This window comes from Ovis canadensis, chromosome 17 (assembly GCF_042477335.2).
Source record: "Ovis canadensis isolate MfBH-ARS-UI-01 breed Bighorn chromosome 17, ARS-UI_OviCan_v2, whole genome shotgun sequence".
Lineage (NCBI taxonomy): Eukaryota > Metazoa > Chordata > Mammalia > Artiodactyla > Bovidae > Ovis > Ovis canadensis.
Genome location: NC_091261.1, coordinates 68,427,699 through 68,443,418, shown reverse-complemented (window position 1 = coordinate 68,443,418; position 15,720 = coordinate 68,427,699). Strand labels below are relative to the sequence as shown.

Genomic DNA, 15,720 nt, shown 5'->3' with positions numbered 1-15,720 from the left:
AGTCTGCTTCACCAGTCTCCTCATCGCTGGGCACTGAAGTTGCTTTCTCTCTCTGTGGACTGTTAACAGACAGTGCTCCAGTGCACACTGCAACTTGTCAATCCCCGGGATGAATTCCTAGCATTTATGCCGCTTGGTCAGAAGGTTGATGGACATTGCCAAAGTGCCTTCTGATGAGGTTGCCTCGAAATTTACATCCTTTTCTGCAGTGTGTAAAGCGCCTCTTGATACTCTCTGAGCCAAAAACAAGGAGACAGGTTTCTAATTGAAATTCTTTGCATGATGACTCGATTTTAGCACTACTTAGTATTTTACTATCCTGACTGTAGGCCAAGTATTTAGTCTTAAAACTGACTTACAGAACTCTCTCTTCCAATGGGATCAGCGGGGAGAGTTATGGATAAAGGTTTGTGTTGTTTTGATTTTCCTCCAGTTTGCTGGCTCCTCACCCTGCTGGCAGTGGGTATAATCCCTGGGAAGGAACTTCTCCAAGCCAGCAGCTCCTCTGATATCGTCCTTTTCCTGTGGAAAGAGCCCTTTCCACGTAGCAGTGTCCTGAACTGGGAGAGAGCTAGACTGGATACAGGCTGTCTGTGTTCCAGTTCTAACCCTGCCACCCGCTCCCCACTGTGACCTTAAACCGGTAGCTTAACCTGCATTGTGCCTTAGTTTCCTCATTTGTAAAAAGGAGTCCCATCACAGTTCTGACCTCATAGAATTCTAAGATTAAAGAAACAACGTGTGTAAAGCTTTACCCATAGTGCCTGGCATCAGAGAATTAACAGTCTCTGAGTGCTTCCTGTTCTTTTTCGCACTCATAGTCTGAGCCGAGCCTCTGGTTGTGGTTTGTACATTTTGTCTCTCCTGTGTAGTCTCCTGGAAGGTCACATCTCACTTCTCTAGGCGTTTACTGGTTTTGTGACTTGGATTCCTATTATATGTTCTTCAACCAGGTAAAGTGGTTGAAAATACATGAGACTCATTGTAATCTCACTGTAAAAAGGGATCCCTTTGTGCTCAAGCTGGCCTGCTTTGCTGGAGCCTGTTCAGCGTATCTTAGCTGGAGAGTCTGTGATGATATAATTCCTGTGTTTTATCCTCCTGGAAAGTGGGGAAAAAGGGACAGCAGTTGGTTTCCTAAGGCAGTTTCCTTTGTCAGCCTTTGAAAACACTCTTTCCCCATCCCTGGCAAGCTCAAGCTCATTTATTGAAAGAAGAGAGACTATTTGCTTCTTAATTTTTCATCCATCATGCTTTCAGGTTTCAATTATCTCTCTTATTTCTCAGGTTCTCAGTGTAGTGAGGTGATACCTGAATTAATACTAGCCTGGTTTAAATCTTTCATAGTTTTAGTAAATATTTCAGCTGACAGGTCCTATTTCTCTTTGACTTATCTGAGTGGATCTCTTTCTATAGTGATACAGTCGTAGTTGGATGTATTTGAGAAACAGATATATTTGAGAAACCAGTTAAAGGGACGTGTGTGTGCTCAGTTGCTCAGTCGTGTCCAACTCTTTGTGACCCCATGGACTGTAGCCTGCCAGACTTCTCTGCCCATGGAATTTTCCAGGCAAGAATATTGGAGTGGGTTGCCATATCCTCCTTTCGGGGGATCTTCCTGACCCAGGGATTGAACCTTTGTCTCCTGCATTGGCAGGCAGATTCTTTACCACTGCCATCTGGGAAGCCAAGCCCCTGGTTAAAGAAATAGCTCAGCACAAAATTAGACTTGGAGCACCCTTTAAATATTGGTCTAAATAGGCGCTTTTTTGGATGGCTCTCAAATTTTCCAACCCAATTAAAAAGCATTAATTATGAGAATTAGCTGATTTGTATGTTAATTTGATAAAAATTCATTTTAAAAAGTTCCTGTTCCCTCTAATAACTTGCTGTTGTTCACTTACCAAGACGTGTCTGGCTCTTTATGACCCCATGGACTGCAGCACACCAGACTTCTCTGTCCTTCACTCTCTCCTGGCGCTTACTCAAACTCATGTCCATTGAGTCAGTGATGCCATCCAGCCATCTCATCCTTGGCCATCCCCTTCTCCTCTTGCCCTCAGTTTTTCCCAGCATCAGGGTCTTAACCAGTGAGTCGTCTTTTCTCATCACGTGCCCGAGGTGTTGGAGCTTCAGCTTCAGCATCGGCCCTTCCAGTGAATATTCAGAGTTGATTTCCTTTAGGATTGACTGCTTTGATCTCCTTGCAGTCCAAGCAACTCTCAAGAGTCTTCTGTAGCACCACAGTTGGAAAGCATCAATTCTTCAGTGCTCAGCCTTATCTATGATCCAACTCTCACATTCATTCGTGACTCTTGGAAAAACCATAGCCTTGACTAGATGGACCTTTGTCGGCAAAGTGATATCTCTCCTTTTTAATAGTCTGTCTGGGTTTGTCATAGCTTTTCTTCTAAGGAGCAAGTGTCTTTTGATTTCGTGGCTGCAGTCAACCCTCCGCAGCGATTTTGGTGCTAAGAAAATAACGTCTGTCACTTGTTAGTAGGTGTTTTCCATTGGTGTTTTAAGAGTGAAAGTAAATTTGCTACAAGAATGTGTTTAAGCACCTCTCTGAAATCTTGCAGTGGCATTTAGTTACCCAGAGGTTTTGTGAGTACACCAGCAAACTTTGATACCCTTGGGTGGGTGGGCTGTTAGTAGCGCTGGTGAGAACTCTGCATTAAGATGTTTCTCCAACATGAATGCCACCCACTCAAACGTGAGGAAAGCCAAGCCTTTGCTGTGAATCTTTCCTTGTTTTTGCAGAGGCGGGACTTTCCATCTGATTATGCTTAATGGGTTTTCTGCTTCTTCAGAAAAATCAGCATTGCCATGTGAATTAAGCCATGTCACAGTGGCTCTGTGAGGTTTCAGTAGCATCCTGCCATTGCATGACGCACTATTGTAATTCTCAAAGTCTTCTGTGTGGCCTCCTAGTCACCTTGCTTGTGAGTTCCACACTTTGGTCCTGTTGGTCTCTGGCCTGGCAGCACATGAACAGCACTTTTTATCAGGTTAGTGTGAGACTGTTAGCAGTAGAGCGAGCCTGCAGCTGCGTCCATGTGGGGATTTGTGTCTACCTCTGGCCATATGTCTAGGATTCAGATGAAGGCGTTATGGGAACACAGAGTTCGGTGTGTCTTCGTTTGTACCAGATACAGAACTGGGGGTCAGCTAGAGCCCACTATTGATTGACTGTGATAAATGCAGATGTGAAGTCCAAATGTTGATGTCGATTTTTTGGCGGGAACTGAAGTTTCCCTGACCTGTAGGAGTATTCCAGTAGTGTTATTTTTGTTTACTTGGAGAATATCCTTGTACCATCTGATGATCACATTAACATTCTCTAGGTACTACAGCTGTCTGAGCATAGTAATAATGGTTCAGACTCATCCATTCACATGCCTACTAGCCAACCTGTCACATATTCATCACAGAGAGTTACAGGACACCAGTCATGTTTCAGCTTTGGAAAATTAAAACAGCATTGTGCACAGGTCTCAGTAGTCTGGTACGTAGGTTACTAAGCTAGTAAACATAGTTTTATAAGGAAATGAAGCCAAGTGACTTAGGAGAAATGATTTATTTAATCTAAGGAAACACATGTGATTACAGCTGGGTCAGCCATGTCCAGCTCTGGTAGGAAGACCAGAGAAAATGCTAGTGGTCAGCCGCATCTTGGTTTGTCCGTGGCATAGGGATCCTCAGATTTCTGGATTTCAGAGGCCAAAACTAGAGGCCATGCCTGGGTTTACCACCTTTTCCTTTGGCCAGGTAAAGTCATGGAAAAATGGCTATTATCTATTTTCATTCTTTCTTAAAAGAGCAGATCTTTAAACACCCTTGAAAAAGTACTTTTTGACTCGGTAATGCATTCACCTGATTCAGAAATCAAAAGATGCGAAAGGGAGGGTGCACAGTGGGATGACTCCTCCCACTCCTTCTGACCTGCCACCCAGGTTCTCTTCCTGGAGCTGAGACCGTGTTGTCAGTGTCTTGTACATCCCTGCAGAGTACATCTTATGCGTATGTAAGCAAATTATTCATGCATGTCCTCCATCCCTTCTTTCTAAAAAATATAAATGGTAAAACACACTATTTTTGTCCTGCATCTTGCTTTTTCTTGCAGCAAAATGTCTTGGAGATCATTTCATCATTTCTTGTAACATAATAAAGAACTTCCTGGTAGTTTGTGTGTGTGTGTGTGAGATTTAATGATGTTGCACTTTGTAGTTGTCCCTTAAATAATTAGGCTACCTTACCCCCTGTTGATGGATGTTAGCTTGCTCCCAGTCTTTTGCTGTTGTGAACAACACTTGATCCATGTGAACGTATTTATAGGCTTAGTTCCTCAAAGTAAAGACTTGCTGGGTCAGAAGGGTCTGAGCCTTCATCATTTGATAACTGTTGCCCTCTGTAGAAGATGTTTCTTGGAAAGTGGTGGATGGCAGTGCATCCCATTCTCCTCGCTGTTCCTTAGCATCTTTCAACAGGCTTTGCAAAAGGTCACAAACAAAATGAGGCTAGAGGGAATAAACAAGGCTCTGTCTGGTCCTGACCCTCATTTAAATTATTTTGTGGCACTCTGTTTTGATGATGAGTGACCTCATCTAGATTCACAGGCTTTACCCGGAATCAGTGCAGTGGGCTCTACAGCCCTATTAGACCTCCATAAGGGTGGAAAGAACTGTAACACACACTGCTGTGTGCCCTTTCTCTGCTTGTTGGCTATCACATGAGAGAAGCCCATGGTTATTTAAAGACCGTAGACTCACCTGTCTCTGTTCTGTAAACTGTCCAGCACCCACATTCCTTGAGTCTTCAGGTGGTTAGGTGGTTTAAACTTTTTCCTTCACCTGTGGAGTCGTGTTCAGCTGATCCATCCTAGGGTGCTGCTGGGGAGCTGAGGGCTTCTGAAGTGGGTCAAGGAATCCCTTGCTCTCCTGATACTTCTCTAGCACAGTAGTTCTCAGACTTTTTTGGCACCAGGGACTGGTTTTGTGGAAGGCAATTTTCCTACAGACTGGGGGTGGGGGGTGGGGTTGGTTTCGGGATTACATTTACTGTGCACTTTATTTCTATTTTGTTACATCAGCTCCAGCTCAGGTCATCAATCATCAGATCCGGTAGACTGGGGCCCCTACTCTAATGAGAGGGCTTCCCAGGTGACTCAGTGGTAAAGAAGCCACCTGCCAAAGCAGGAGATGCGGGTTCCATCCCTGGGTCAGGAAGATCCCTGGAGGAGGGCATGGCAGCCCACTCCAGTATTCTTGCCTGGAGAATTCCATGGACAGAGGAGCCTGGCAGGCTACAGTCTATGGGGCTGCAGAGAGTCAGACACGACTGAGCATGCAATCTCTAACAGGATCTCCTAAAGGCCATGCTTACTGCTGGCAAGAATGGGCAGGAACTTGTTTGGTACTTTTTCATCAATTCCTGTGTCTTGCTGGACAAGGGAGATATGTGGTGAGCTGCTTGAAGGTCCTTTTACTTTTAGATGAAAATGGACTCTCTGAGTTTTGACATTGCATTCTTCGGTTGTCACACTGCAGTGGCATAAATGATCTTAAAGGTAGCCATTGCTAGGTGGCATATGATTGTAAAAGAAAACAAGTGTAATAGCATTTCCTCTGGCCTCATTTCTTCATGTTGCAGGGCAGAGATGGGTGTCAACTCCATTATTGCAGCCCTCTGTGCCCAAACAGCCCCTTAAAATTTGTTTTTATGTCTCATATTTCCTGAACGTGTCAAAAATACTTCCATCCATGAAAATGTTTTTATGATGCCATATCATCTTTATTCTTTTGCTACCTGAATTAAATTTTGCTTGCTGAGGTGGAGGATTAGGAGATGGAATTGCCTCATTGAAGAGCATTATGTTGACGCTGAGTCTCATGCCTCATCAAGGAAGAGAGAGACCCACTTACAGCTCTTTGCGTCATTCTTTGTATTTGGACATATTTCCTAATTTAGTCCTAATGCGCTTGGCATTTGGCAGCAGGTTGTATTAAGCAGCATGTGACATACATCCTAATCAGGGGACATGAGTGAAGTAATCCAGGAGGCTGGGTGTGTTTGACAAGGACCCTGGCTTGGCGCTGCCTCCTCAGCTTACATCACACTGGAAAACAATTGCTAATGTCTCTTAGGATAATCATTCCCCATACGCAGACGTGAAAAGACTCTGGATTGGTTATTGCCCACATCACAAGTTGAAATACCTGTCTGGGAGAGCCTTTGGTATCCAACGCAGTTCTCATGGATCCCGGCTCCATTCTCCATACCTACACTAGCATGTGAAATCTGTCTTCCTTTTTGTTCAAGGTTCCATTCCAGAAGAGAACTAAAAACAGTATTTTACGAGCAGGATGACTAATTTGAAATTTAAAGTTCATAAAGTAAATAAATGTCTCATTTCCTCTTTACTTTTGCCTTAAACCTTTAATATTTTTCATATTTAATTACTTTCTGCTTGGAGAAGTTTAAGAAAATAGCACTCGGAGACCCATTTTCTGGATTGTTAGTGATGTTGCCAAAGGTTCCACTTCTGTTGCTCAGGATGCTGTCGTTAACCACTGCTTACTGAACACATAACTATATGCTGGATTTCTGATTGTGCTGGAAACAGTGATGTCTCAAAACATGACATCTGCCTTGGGGCTCACCGTCTTGTGGGCTTTAACAGCAGCGTGGCAAATGCAAAGATGGTTTTCTCCATGTTGAGATGGACATGAGGTCATAGGGAGACCTTCACAGTGTATTTCCTGGATTCCAGAGTAATTATAGACAATTGCATAGATGAATACACAGATGAGGCTTGAACATTCATATGCATTTTGTACATGTTTTAATATTAAAATATATCAGTAATTGGCTTAATTGTTAGTATATTGTTAAAAATGAATAGTTTCCACATGTTTCTGAAAACCTTGAAATGCCTCTGTAGAGCCCCAGGGCTTCTCAAGACCCATCTCTGACTTAGAGACCTTTGAGGACCTGACCTCCTCTCAGATTCTCTACCCCCGTAGTGGATGATTCTGCAAAACCCATTTTTGGAATGCTGCCACTTGTAGAAGCTGAGAATGCTTTAGGATCTCTAGCGGTCCGGAACCACTCCAGGGAGAGAGTGAGGGAGTTACTGAAAGTGAATATAGGGAAAAGTATTTTCAGCTAAGTCAGGCAGTGGTATAACTACTGAGGAAGGAGCAAGGGTTTTAGAGTCATATAAGCCTTAGGTGAAGGTGAAGGTGAAGTTGCTCAGTCATGTCCGACTCTTTGTGACCCCGTGGACTATAGCCTACCAGGCTCCTCCGTCCAGGGGATTCTCCAGGCAAGAATACTGGAGTGGGTTGCTATTTCCTTCTCCAGGGGATCTTCCTGACCCAGGGATCGAACCCAGGTCTCCCGCATTGGAGGCAGACGCTTTAACCTCTGAGCCACCAGGGAAGCCCCCCCATAGGCAAGTTGCTTATGTGCCTCAGGCTTCCCATTTGGAAATGGGAGAATGCCTGGGGAGAGCAGGAAGCGTGCTTATGCCTGGTGCTCAGTACCTGTTCAGACTCTGCCTCCCTACCCCCACCAGCTTTGGGTCAGAGTTCATCAGGAAAGCCTGGGTGAGGGGACCAGTACAGAGGCATCAGGCCTGGAGGAGGGTTTCCGGGCACTGGGGTGGTCCAGGTGGGCTGGAACACAGGTAGGGTGGGTGGGTGTGGGAGCTGTGCTGAAGCCACGTCTGCAGTCACAGCAGTCCGTGTGCATCACAGGATTCATTTTCCCAAGAGCTGTTCTGAGAGAATGCGTGTAGAGTAGGGAGGGCTGGGGGAGCTTGGCCTCTGGCAGGACGAACGCGGAAAGTTAAAGCGTGTGCTGAGTCACCTTGTGAACGGTCACTTTGAGATGTGGAGCCTTGTCCGAGAGGACTGGCACTGTGTCTTAAGTGTCTTCTGTCTTCACTCACGCTGGCATCGTTTTGTTTATCTGTGACATTCTTACCATTCTCTGATTTCTAAAAAAACATTGATCCATATTCTCGAGTCACTGAGCATATTTACAAGACCATTACAGTGACATATGTGGTGATCATTTCCTTTTTTCTCATTTGTCTTTTGAATTAAGCTTAGAGGTTTATTTAGGGCCTAATTTTTCTAATGGCTTTCTTGATTATTTACGTGAAGTTTTCATCCTGGTTTACCATTCCACAGCCATGGGAACTTAGAGTTATCTTGCATTTATGTCATCTTCTCAGTACATGTGGCTTTGGTTTCTTCCTGGTCGATGAGAGCAATAAGGTCTGTTAGGGTTAGAAATCAGCTTGTTTTTCCAGTTAATGAGATCAAGGAGGCCTGTCAGAAATGTTTGCCTTGGCCCTACAACGGGAACAGTAACATTGTACAGTAGGCCACAGACTTTCCGTGTACATACGTCCAGACGGTTGAGACAAATGGTGTTGGTTTGGTCAAGGGCAGGAGAAGAGGGCACACAGAAAATGGCCTGAGTGGGTTTGAATTTCAGAATATTTAAGAGGTTTTACTGTTTTCAGGTTCACATGGCAGCTTAAACTAGACTCACGAAAATATTACAGAGTGGAGGGCTTTTGCTTTTTATTCAGTACGTAGATATGATTTATTAATTTACCCAGCACTTCAGTCTGTAAGGCACTGTGTTAGAGAGTGGGTTTATAATTAACTTATCAATTATTGAGTTGCAGATGCATTCTTCTAATGGACACAAAGTTGATCTCCCAGTGTGTTACTAATTTACAGGGTAAGTCTGGTTCTGTAGGTGGACAAAGGAAACCCCAGCTGAGTCTACGTGTGAGCGGTCACATTCTAGATGAAGGGCCTCGGGAGGTTCTCAGGCCCGGCATCTCTGTTACGTGCAGGGAGCAGCTCTGCCGTCACCTGGTTCCAGCCTCGGCTCACCTCCCCGCTGCAGGTGCGGAACTGACGGCCTGGATGGGGACCGGATTTGATGCACGGGTTTTTTTGGCTCCTTCTAGCCTTGGACCTCTGGCCCAGGCTCCGCCTCTTCCCCTGGCGGCCTCTCTGCACTGTTTCCTTAAGGTGTGAACTCTTATCTCCTGTTCACAAGTTTTAAAATGTATGTTGAAAGTGACGTGAGAATATTTCTTCCCCAGCCCCACTCCCTCACCCGCCTCTGCCCTTTCCCCGCCTTTGGGCTCTTTTACCGCCTGTCAGTGCCCCTCCTCGTGGTCCCTTTCAGGTTTTGTCAGAGCAGTGGCTGTGTGCTGAGGACTGGAGGCGAGGCCCTGGTGCCCACCTTCTGCCTGGCCTTGGTTCCTGTTCTCCACACCTCCAAAGGGAGCCCGTTGCTCCAGCCAGGCATGTGCAGTAAGAGGATGCTGTGTTTCTTCCCCTCCTGTCTGCTCATGTCCTCTCAGGGAGTCCATCCAGCGTGCCCTGTGAGAAGCAGCCTTACTTGCGGCGCTGGCCTTCAGTGAGCACCTCCCTTTCCCGACCCTCAGGTGCACAGGCCCTGCGACTCACACTGCCGTGTTGTCACTGCCCAGCCCAGCACTATCTTAACCAGACGGCCACCAGCTGGGAGGCAGGAAGTGAGGCTTTTGAGCTGAGCACCACTGCTTTAAGGTCGGAAAGTCTTTTTGGCTTGGGAGGCAGGGTCGGTGTAGGGCAGGGGTTCTCAAACACCAGCGAATCTCAGAAAAAATACAGACCTTGGGCCTCCACCCCTCAGGCTTCTGACTCAGTGAGTCCAGGGGTTGGGGGAGTGCCTGAGGCTCTGCCCTGTGCTGCTGATGCTGCTGGTCCGGGGGTTGCATTTTGAGCACCCTGGGGTGGAGGTTTAGGATGATGGTCTCTGAGGTCCTCCCACCTGGCCGTGAATTCTAGTTTCAGAACTTCTCTACTGTGTAAGTGACTTGACCTCTCTGCACCTCCACTTCCTCACGTATGAAGTGAGTGAAATGGTGGTACCCACCGTATGGAATTGTGGGGATCAGGTAGGTGAGTGACTGCAGTGTCACAGTGTTGGGGCCTAAGAGGACACTGTAACTATCAGCCGTTACTAATGACCATTTTTGCCACGAAAAGGAAAAAGCTTGTCATATGGCACCATGTGATCAGGCAGACACTGACCTGGAAATGGGACTAGTTGGGCTCTGCCTCGTGCATCCTGGGCTGCTGCTGTTACCTGTGTTGTTTGGGGCAAGCTCCTAATATTCAAGTTATTCAATGATATTCTGACAGGATTTGTGTGAAAAGACTATCATGATTGTTAACAGCTAATATTTGTCTTTATGTGCAAGACACTGCTGAGCACGTTTGTGCCAACACCAACATGGACCATACAGTGTCGTTGAAAGGTTGTTAGATCTTAAGGGTGTGAAGGGAGCTGGGGCGGACTATGCGCCCTCCATCAAAGGCCCCAGAAGTTCACTGCGGTTTTTCATGCTCCTCCATCAGCTGATTGTAGCCACATTCTGCCAGTCTACCTGCTTGTAAGCCTTTGTTCAGCCCCAACTTGGGGCCAAATGAGGAGTTGCCAGGCCAGTTGAAAATTGATGCCCAAGCCACAAACTGTGCTGACCTTCAGATACAGTGTGAATCGACAGGTTCACGAGTGTTGTTACACTACTGTCATCTCACTTGCACTCTTCCCAGTTAAAAAGTAATGTCCAAGTTGTCTTGAATTTTGAAGCCTTCATTTTGTAGTCTGCAACCTAGGTTTTCCTCCCTCTGCAAGCACAGATTTAATGATAACCTTCTTTCTCACGGGGCTGTGATTAGTTACACGTGAAGTGCTCTGAAACTGGCCATGCACACTCTTCATTATGATGAGGCCTGTTGGGTGCGTGAAGGATGTGAGGATTTTCAGCTTTGAGTTACACACTTGCATAACAATTACAGTCTCCTCACTGTACTGAATGCTCTGACAGTGAACATCTCCTGTTCATTTTGGGTTCCCCGTTGACCCGTTGTTTTGCTAGTCACACCTCTTCACCTTCTTCTAGCACAAGGACATAGACTGTCTACACAGATCCCTGAAGCAGAGCAGAGAGCCATTCTCGGCTCAGTCCACAGAGTACACCTGCCTTCCTTTATTATTTCCAGCATCTATGGATGTAGGGGGGATGGGGAGAGATTGGACCACAGGCTGGCCTGCATTGTCACCCAAGCGTGTGCTTGCTCTCTGCGTTCTTTTCAGGCTTAGGTCACAATAGGTGTCGGCTTGGCCTCGCTCTGGCCCTTTGTAGACATCTGCCCACATCACAAAGCCCCACGTTTGGCACGGTCCGTGGTGATTGGCAGTGCCTTCCCAGGCAGAGTCCAGTCCTGGAACAGTGGGGGTCGCAGGTGCATTGGCGCGTGGTGGTGGGGCGCGTACGCGGGCCTTGCCCACCCAGCGCCTGGCGCCGCTCAGCAGCACCGTCGCATCCCTGAGATATCTTGGCCTCATGGGCTTGTCACTCCAATTAAAAGTTAAACATGAAAGCAGTCCGGGCTACTGCCCGCTTTGTGCGGCGTTGGAGGGTGGACTGTGCCAGAAGCGTGTCATGGAGATTGTCGCGGGGCTGCTGTGGCCGAGGGATCTGTGCTCTGGCCAGGGGTCCATTTCTTCAGCTCGGCAGCTTGTGCTCGCCGCTGCTGAAAGCACCTGAGAGGCAAGCTTTTGTCTGCCAGCAGAGTCACCTTTGGAGTGGTGGTGAAAGTCATTTTCCACATGTTCACAGATACGCCGCCTTACCAGGCCTCGCGCGCTGACTTATCTCTGGCAGGGACTTACAAAATAGTCTCTCTGGCTGATTGTCAAAAATTACATCATATCGGAGTAAACTGCTTTTAAATCAGACATCCATTATTCATGTATATTAACTGCTTTTTTATTTTTTTATTGGCTGTTTTGCGTATGATTTACTCTTTTCTCACCAGCTTGCCCTCCCAGCCCGCTGATTGTCTGTCTTTCTCATCGTGTTTTTTTTTTTTTAATCTTAGCTCATCTGTGGATTTATAGAGGCGATTCACTTAGCTTAGTATATGGACATCGATAAGCAGACCCTGCATTTTTTGTAGTAAAATTTTTGATCACGTTTCTGTGGGTCATATTTATGTCAGGTCAGGAGATCAACCTGGGTTGTTTACATGAGTAAATTCTGCCCCAAAAGTGAGAGGTCTTTTTCTTTTATATCTTTTTTTTTTTTTTAAGTGAGCATTACTAGTCTTGTACTTTAAGATATGTATTGAATGAAACTATACCTCCCACTTACAAACCAGCTAAATATGTTGCTGTTGGTAGAAAGCAGTTTGGTTTAATGTGTTCCTTTGTATTTGTGGGGCATATCTTTAATATAAGGCCAGTGTATCATTTGCCTATAATCAACACATGAAGAAATGTGCAGCAGTTACTCATTCTCTCATCAAAGGTATACCAAGTCCATCCTGTGTGCCAAACACAACAGTACAGGTATCCAAGACGCCAGACCCCATTTCTGGAGGTCCCCCATGCACCTGGCATCTTTGTGCTCCTGGTACATTGCCCTCATGCGTGGCACTTGACTGTTTGGAATAATAAGGCCTAGATGGAGTTTGTTCTGTTTATTTAACCCCAAATCAGCATTGTGGTGGTGGTGTATAGTCGACACTCATGGACTTCCATGCACACTTACCTTACTCTTTGCTCACTGCGCCTCCTGGCATTTTAGACCTTTTCTTCTGGAATGATTTTATACCTTTCAAAAGTATATTTTTCATTGAAGATCTCGTGACCACAAGTGCTCTCTCTGTTTTTATCCCAAAGCATCTTTATTTCATGCTCTTCCTTGAAAGGTGATTTCACCAGTCCTTTGTCATTCCAGGATGGATAGGTGTTTTCTCTCAGACCTCTGAAGAGATGATTGGTTTTGACTTCCACTGATGTTAACTGAGAGGCTGTTTAATTTTCATTCCCACTTAGGACTCTTTGTCTTCTTTGGCTGCTTTTTCCTTGTCTTTAATTTTCTGTGGTTTCTCTCTACTGTTTCTAGGTGTGGATTTAGTTTTGTTCTCCCTGTTCGGGATTTTCTGGCACTTCTTTGCTTTCAGTTGCAGAAAGTTCTCAGCGATGGACTTGTTGAAATTTCCCCTCCCTCATTCTCCCTATTCTGTCTTGAACTCAGGTTAGCCGCTTTCCCTTCTCTGCCCTCCCCCACCCGCTTGTCTTTTCCATCTCCGTCTCCCTCTGTTGCATCCTGAATAATTTCTTCATCTGTCTTCTAGTTCACAAATTCTCTCTTGAACTCTTAATTACTTGTTTAACTCATCCACTGATTTTTTACTTTTAATTTCTAGAAAGTTGTTTTGCTTTTCAAAGCTACTTAATCAAACTTGCCGCTTTGACCCTTCATTCCCTTTTATTTCTGTAAACATTTCCAGCATGCATATTTTTCTTCATCTGATAAACATCTGATGTCCTTGGAACCCTGATTCTTCAAGTTTATGTCTCTCACTTACAAAGAGTTGTTTCTGTCTTCGGAAAAAAATTTTTTTCCTTTCCTGTTCTTTTTCTTTTTAACTGAAGTACAGTTGATTTGACACTTGTCTTAATAGACATTTCAGGACGTGCTTTTGCCACGTACACGTGTGTGTGCCCAGTGGTGTCTGAGTCTTTACAGCCCCAAGGACTATAGTTCGCCAGGCTCCTCAGTTTTTGATTTCCAATGCAAGAATACTGGAGTGGGTTGCCATTTCCTTCTCTAGGAAAAAATAATTATTTTTATTTTTAAGAACTATGAACTCATACTTGGCTGATCTCGAGTTGTAGATCTCTTACTGGACCTGGGTTGAGAGGGTCTTCCTCCTGTCAGTATTCTGCCAGCTACCAGGAAGCATGTTACCAACATGAAAATACTTTAATTACTAGCCCTGGGGTCTTTTGGCCCTGCAGGTCATATGACTTCAAACCCCCAGCCTGTGTGAGGGTTGCAGGCCCAAGGGCAACCAGTTTCCATCCTGAGCTGAACCTGCAGGAGGCTCTGGGTGCCAGAGGATAGAGTCTTGCTCCTGGCTCACCTTTTGCCAAGTGTACATCGCTGTCCGAGGGCCCTCGCTTTAGGTAGGCTCCGCAGTGCTGGCTCCCCCTGGCTCTGGCTGCAGACTGTGCCCGTTTCCCCTGTTTTCCAGGCTCCTGACCCCGGCAGACGTTCCCCAGAGCAGCCCTTGGCCTGAGTGCTGCCTCCCCTTCTGCTTATAGTGTTCTCTCTGTGTCTGGCTCCTTGGAATTTCTCAGATTTTGTAGTTAAACAGAACGCTTGAAGAATGTTTAATAGATTGAATCTTAACCAGCCATCCTCAGTGTTTGAAACAGGATGGTTTTCCAGACACTCTAGTGTGCCGTGTTGTCAGAGGTGGAACCTGGGGCCTGGATACAGCGTGGGAGTTCTAGAATCTGGATATTGTGGAGCGAGAGCTATGGAAACTTCTGTTTTGAGCACAATGAAGTGGTTCCTTTGTGCAAGCTGGCAACAAGATTAGATGTGCATGAATGGGGGAATATGTTAGGCCAGACAAGGCCTATCTGAGTATTTATTGTGTGCCAGACCATGGTAGAGCTTCCCAGGTGGCTCAGTGGTAAAGAATCCACCTGCCAATGCAGAAGATACGGGTTCAATCCCTGAGTTGGAAAGATCCCCTGGAGGAGGAGATGGCAACCCACTGCAGTATTTTTGCCTGGAGAATCCCCATGGACAGAGGCGCCTGGTGGGCTACAGTCCATAGGTTTGCAAAGAATTGGACACAACTGAGCGACTGAGCAGACACGCAGACCATGCTAAGCCCTGGGTTTGCCTGATAGTCATGTAGTTAATGTGCAGGCACTTACAGAGTACCTGGCACTTGCTGGGTCCTTCGTCAGTGCTGCAGGAATGAATGATAGGATTGTTGCCCCAAGGAACTTTGGTCTAGGACAGTGTTTACAGCATGTGGCCTGGTGCTTCATAGCAGAGCCTCGGCTGGTCTGTAAAGTCAGTCTCCTCAGTGACCCTCTTGCCCTCCAGCGTTTGAGAGCCACAGGTCTGGGGAAAAGTCGGAGGAAGCAAATGCACAGTTCTAGATGGCACCTTGGGGACGCTGGATGGAGTGGACTGCATAGGTGGTAGATACCTTCAGCACTGATAGGAGGGCTAAACTCTGCTAAGGGCTCAAAGAGAATACAAGATAAGCTTGATTGGGATGGAAGAGAAGAGAGCATGAGGCTCTACTTTCTAAGAACGAATTTGGCTTCTTAGTCATGACTTTACCCCCTCAGAAGAGTATATGTGGTAGTGGTGGAGGTGAGTTGTTAGAGATCAGAAAAGAAAGCAGGTAGACTGTCATCTCCACGAATGGCAATCAGGTCTTCTCCCTGTGACTTTTGTCCTTCACTTTGCTGCAGTCCAGCACAGCATCTCCTCACCTTTCCTCTCTGTGGCTTCTCCTTTTTAAGATGGTGGCAGACAAACTATCTTTATTTCACGCTTTTAAAAAAGCTATAGTCTTGTAAGGAAGCCTTCTGACCACTCCTCACCTCTTTGGAAAGGCAGACAAGCTCTATTTGAGTATTTCTTGTGTACAAGACTGTGGTAGGGCTTCCCAGGTGGCTCAAGTGGTAAAGAATCCACCACTTGAGAAGCTCCCCTGGAGGAGGAAATGGCAACTCATTCCAGTATTCTTGTCTGGGAAATCCCATGGATCAAGGAGCCTGGTGGGCTACATACAGTCCATGGGGTTGCAA

General features: G+C 46.0%; 1 protein-coding gene across 5 annotated transcripts in view; it reads left to right on the top strand.

Annotated features, from left to right (window-relative positions):
* Nucleotides 1-15,720, top strand: part of FBXW8 (F-box and WD repeat domain containing 8) — a 118,750-nt gene that overhangs the window by 81,397 nt on the left and 21,633 nt on the right. The gene's annotated exons all lie outside the window — the stretch shown is intronic.